The sequence below is a fragment of the Hyaena hyaena genome, unplaced genomic scaffold (assembly GCF_003009895.1).
Source record: "Hyaena hyaena isolate Hyena2069 unplaced genomic scaffold, ASM300989v1 scaffold_1322, whole genome shotgun sequence".
Taxonomy (NCBI): domain Eukaryota; kingdom Metazoa; phylum Chordata; class Mammalia; order Carnivora; family Hyaenidae; genus Hyaena; species Hyaena hyaena.
Window position 1 is genome coordinate 133,841 of NW_024081955.1, and position 6,000 is coordinate 139,840.

Below are 6,000 nucleotides of genomic sequence, written 5' to 3' on the forward strand. Positions count from 1 at the left end.
GATCTGAACTTGCACTCTCCAACACCCCATTATAGCTAGCCACAAAAAAATTTTTTTCCTTTTTTCATCTTTCTTTCTTTCTTCCTTTTTTTAAAAATTAGAACAACACAGCTTTAAAGTATTAGAGTTCTAGAGGTCAGAAATCTGACATCAGTTTCACTAGACAAGAGCAAGTTGTTGGCAGGGCCATTTCCTTGGACAGGCGGTGAGAGAATAATCCATTTCCTTACATTTTGCACTTCTCTTGGCTGCCTGTATTCCTTGACTTGTGGCCCATTCCCTCTCCTCCTCCTCCCACATCACTCCAATCTCTCTATAGTCACACTGCCTTATCATTATCTCTAGTCAGATCTCATTCTTCCTCCCTCTTGTAAGAACACTTGTGATTACATTTAAAGCTTTCCTTTCCACACTCTGTCCTGAGCCTCATTACCTGTTCTATCTAGAATGTTCTCTTGTGCCCAATTCGCGAGTCCCCAGAGACCACCAAGGAGCTGACACCAATGCAAGTATAAAAGGGTCTTTATTACAGGCTCGAGCAGGTGCTCACCCGTCTACCAGTGCAGCAGCAGCAAGGTGAAGCCTTGAATAATAGCGAGCAGGGTTTTTAACGGGTCAGGGACGGGGGTGTTACAGTGCACACATTGTACATATAGCATCGTCACATAAACACCAATCATAATCGTACAGCACCCATGGTAACAGTTTTGACTATTCAGTATTTGTGAGGTGTTTGTTATTTTTGGCGGGGACTCAATCATGACCTTTGAGAATCCTCTGAAAATGACTAATTATGAGGTGAGCTCAAAGGACTTATGTGGGATTTAAGCAAGTGGTGAGTAATTGGCTAGTTTGTACAAAGTAACTATCTGCAGTTCCCAGCCTTGACTCAGACCACAGGAATGTTTTTTGATTAGCTGACCTGAGGGCGGTCCGAGGATGGCTTCAGCGTTGAGCAATCTGAGGCTTTTCCTGGAACTGGGGCCACGTGCAGCCCGAGGTTGCTCTTAATGGGGGCCTTAATCTCAAAATGACATTACTTAGGCTCTTCACTCTCTCCCAGATAAATAGGGTGCAAGTATGGCTCTTTCTCATCACTCAGGCCTCAGCCCAAATATCACTTCACTAAAGAAGCTACATCTCCTTCTCATTTTTGTAACATTATCATTTTAACTATCATTGTATCTATTTTGATTTTCTGGACTTTTTAATCTATGTATATGTTAATTAGATTTCTTCTCTGTCTCTTCCAATGAAAAGATAAATACAGAGCAGGAGACTTCTTTGCTTGGTTCCCCACTGTTTTGACAGCTACAGGAGCAGTGCCTTTCACACAGTACCCTCTCAATAAATGCTAGTTGAATGAATGAATAAGTTAATTAATGCATGGAAACAATATTCTTTTGTGTTTTCTGAGAAACTTAACACTATTGATAATGTGGCTTATACAGGACAGGAGTTGTATCTCCCAGTGTAACAACTTACAAAAAGTAAGAATTCACTTATTTATACCACTGAGACATTTATAACATACAGATTTAGTACACTATTATACATTTTTTGTCAACTTTTTATTTTTGGGGTCAACTTCCTACATTTAAAAAATATTTAAACAACAAGATGCTTCTAGGCTCAAAATCAAATTATATAAAGTGAAACAATACACTAAGGCTACTTCCAATTCTTTATAAATTCATTGTTAATAATATATGTTACTTTAAATAGCTTCTATATTTGATATTACAATGAGAATGCAACACATATATTAAAATTACTTTCAAAAAGTTCTTAAGTATTTTTCAAATTACATTCAACAGTAAAATGACTTCAATAAATAATCCAACTGTAATTTTCAAACTTTCTATCAAAAAATAAATTTCTTTTGAGTAAGAAATAAAAAGACTTATTAAAAAGTTCCCAAGTGATTTGTTAAGGATGCATTATTTCAAATAATACCTTCAAGAGAAAGGAAGAAAATGTGCTCCCTGTTCTTTACATCTCACTGAGTGCTAAATATTCCAGAGGGAGAAATGACTTCAGAAATTTCATTTATGTTAAACTGAGTGATTAAAAAGTAACTGATAGTAAAGTTATTTTTTTATATATATAATGTTTTAATTATATATGTATACATATGTTTGTAGAAGCTCATCATTGTTGTTTAACTTAAAATAACATCTTGAGAATCCAGTATAGATTAATGAGTATAGAATAGAATTCTAGGACTTACAGAATAGTTAAGGGCTAAATTCAGGCTATACTTTTTCAGTAATGTGTGAATCTGGGCAAGATCTTGCTTAACCTTTCTGCACTCCACTTTCCTCTCTGTAGGTGGGGAATAAGTATACCGTTTACCTCACTGTATTGTCTTGGGGATTAAATGAGTAATTGTAGAGAAAATGCTAAGAATGGTGCCAGGCATGTAGAAAACTCTGTGTAAATGGCAGCTGTTATACTACTCATAGTTGCCATTAAGTGTTACCATTCACAGCAGCGTCCTACTTCAGATAATAACAAATGCTAGGGAGGAAAAGAAAGGAGTGTAGGGAATAAAGAATGCTGAGGGGACGATATTTTCAATATTTTTTGGTTATTAAGGAAACCTCTTTGAAACCCTTTAAGATTTCTATTAAACTGAGATAGAGCTAAAATCAATATATTAATATTGATCAAAAATGTTTTAGACAAATTATTTAAACAATATAGTATTTAATTATAATAAATATATAATAATGTATTTGTTTATTTATGATGCTTTTCATATCAAAATTTATAACATACAGATTTGCATTTGAATATCACCTCTCCCAATTGGTAGCTTTAAGATATCTAAGATATGAAACCTGAATCAAATTATATATTAAAATATCCATCTTAAAGGGTTGTGGTAGAGTGTAAATAGCTACTCCAAATTGACAAACATTACCTGATTAATATCAAAGAAAATTTGACAATTATTTTTATATACATACACATACATTTTTATCTGTTTAATGTTTTGTGTATCTAAATTGTTAAATACACTCTATCACAGTGTATATTATTAATATTTTAATATATAACTGAAAATTTTAATAATTCAACCAAGTTATTATGATATTGCAACAAGTTAAATCAACTTGATACTTGATACCTGGGAGTTTTGCTATTTTAAAAGGGACATATAAACAGCAAATATCTATTCTGTGATCAAAAAAGTCATTTATCAGTAGGCTTCTGTGTTTTATCCCATTTGTGTTCTCAGATCTTTTAGGTTCATGAATACACTGAATTGTCCATTCTTAATCCAAATGTGAAGAGGAAATGTTGCTGTTGTCATTTAAATGCCATTGTCATCATAAATGTGCAGTGGATAGGATTTTTAGATACGGCTTTTGAGATCATATATAAGCAATGGGTTTCATTTTTAACATTATCAGTGTTATTTTTATCTTAACAGCACTGAGAATTAGATTAAATGTGACAGATAAAATCTACAAATTTGCATAAGTATTTTTCACGAACTTGTTTAAGCATGAACTAATGATTGAGAATTTATATTATTTTGAAAAAGAAGTGATAGAAGATATATAGAAATAAAGTAATGAAAACAGTTAAGCACATTCTAAAAGTGGTCTAATTCTGCTTTTTGGCCAATCTAATAAAATAATGGAATTTATTCATATTGCTATACTATTGAGCAGAAATAGCCTGATAACATGAAAATAAAATTGTATGATTCCAATAGAACACTCAAAATAGACATAAAAGCATAAAATTATTCAAAAAACCAATTATCATCATATTCCATTATGGACTATTAGGTCTCCAGAGTTCCATTAGAAATGCACTTATTTTACTTGCTAATTTTATTTTTGAGCTTCTGAAATCTCATTTTGAACTTCAAATTCACATTAAACAGACATCTCAGCATACATTACTTTCCCCCAGCGGGTAACATTGGAAGAATGAGAAGATCCCAAAGAAGAAGAAGAAAAAACACCTAATTTTACCACATTCTAATTGGGTAATACTCTTGAATATCTGGGGACTTTGTAAAACAATTAGAATCTTAAATTTATATGGGACTTTTTGTCAACTCATGTTCTATTCTTCTGCCACTATAATATGCTGTGAACACCTTGTGCTTAGTTATCTGAATCTCTCCCAAAGTTTGTTTATGTGATGTTTTCTCTGGCTTGGTGTGCCCTGCATGTAACTTCTTGCTCAAGGGAATACTCCCTACTTCATAGCAAATTAAATCTGCATTACTCCTCAGGCTTTCCACCTTGCAAATCTTGCACCCATTCTCACTTTGTGTTTTTATTATTTACCAAGTAAAATTCTCCTCGAAGAGGCCATTTTTCTTACTAAGGCCCATCTGTAACAATTTTTGTCCTACTCTTCCCCCTGCATTATTTAAACTTTTTTTTTTTTTTTTTTGTACTTAGCTGAACCACTTTCCTACCCTTCTTAGGCCCCTATTTTCTGTGAAGATGGGTTCTCTTAGGATTATCCATTCCCTAACAGAAGAGTAGAGGAGCCAAAAAGTAAATATGTATCTGAAGAATGTATCCATCTGTAAGAAATCCTAAGTGAAATCATTAAACACGAATTACATTACAGTCATGGAAATAGACCAAATTTCACCCAGTTTTATAGCTACAATTTGTGATGTTTTCTAATACTTTTAATCTTTTATTTAATCATTTATTCATTTAATTGTTCATTTAAAATTATTCACTCAGTTATTCACTAAAATTACTCAACAGTAATTTATCTATTATATTAGGGCATATATGTATAGTTTTTATTTGTTTGTTTTTCAGCTGCTTAAAAGTTGGGAAAATATTCCTTAATGCAGTAACTATGTGCTGTAGTACAGAAGGATGCTTTTGGGCCCCGCTATTTTTACTCTGTTGGTTGAACTCCACCCTTTTAGCTCAGAAGCATTTCTACCGTTGTTTTCATTCTGAAGAGATTGCTGAACACAGTCATGGAGGCAAGTGTCCCATCTCAGAGGTCAGAGCTTAAGCAAAAAATGAGGAGAGCGTTCACACTTGGGGCTAACATGGCGTGGATGCCAGGACTTGATGGGGTGTGGAAAGTTCCAAGTTGGGGGAAGACTTGGTCAAGGTAGAAGAGCCCAAACAGGCTGAAGGAGAGCCCGGTGTGAAATGTGGGAACCCAAACAGTGTGAGCAGGTTACACAGAGAGGTCTGCATTGGCAGAACTAAAGCAGAATAAAGAAGGTTCCCAGGTATAGAGACAGATGCTGGGGGTGGGGGAGGGTGTGTCCTGTCAGAGCCAGGCTGGGTGAGAAGGACTTCTGTGCGCTCTGGCATATGTGAGGCATGGGATGTCATCTCATTGGGGATGTGGTGTCAGAGTCCAAACGTGGACGGGAAGGCATCCATGTGAGCAGACAGAACAGAAAGGCTGAAAGACGCCCACACATACTGAAACGTGATATATGGCAGAGTGGATACTGACGGTCAGTGGGGAAAGGACTATTTAACAAATGATTCTGGGAAGACTGGCTTTTTCTATGAAAGTGGAATGAAATGGAATTCTTATCACATATAGTAGTCAAATTGATTTAACTCTCAAGTGAAATAATACAGATTAACAGGAATTCGTGAATATGATTTGATAAATAATATGCATCATATAGAATTTGAAGTATCCTTTAGAATTAATATTGGTGATAATACAAATTACCCTTTAGATATTCCTGTTTCTCTGGAAGGATAAACGATTATTTAATAAGACTAAAACAATTTACCTTAAAATAAAAAATTGATAAATAGAGCTATAATAATTTAGGAAGTGTGCTCCTAAAAACACACATGGAAAATTGTGAGAGAAAAAAGAGCGGAGCACAAATTAGGAAATAGTATTTCAACAAAATGGTTTAGTGAAGAATTAAACCCTGAAATATGTAAAGACCTCCTATAATTGTTTAAGAGAATGGAGAAACAGCCAAGTAAAAACATAATCAAAATCTTCCAAACATTTTAC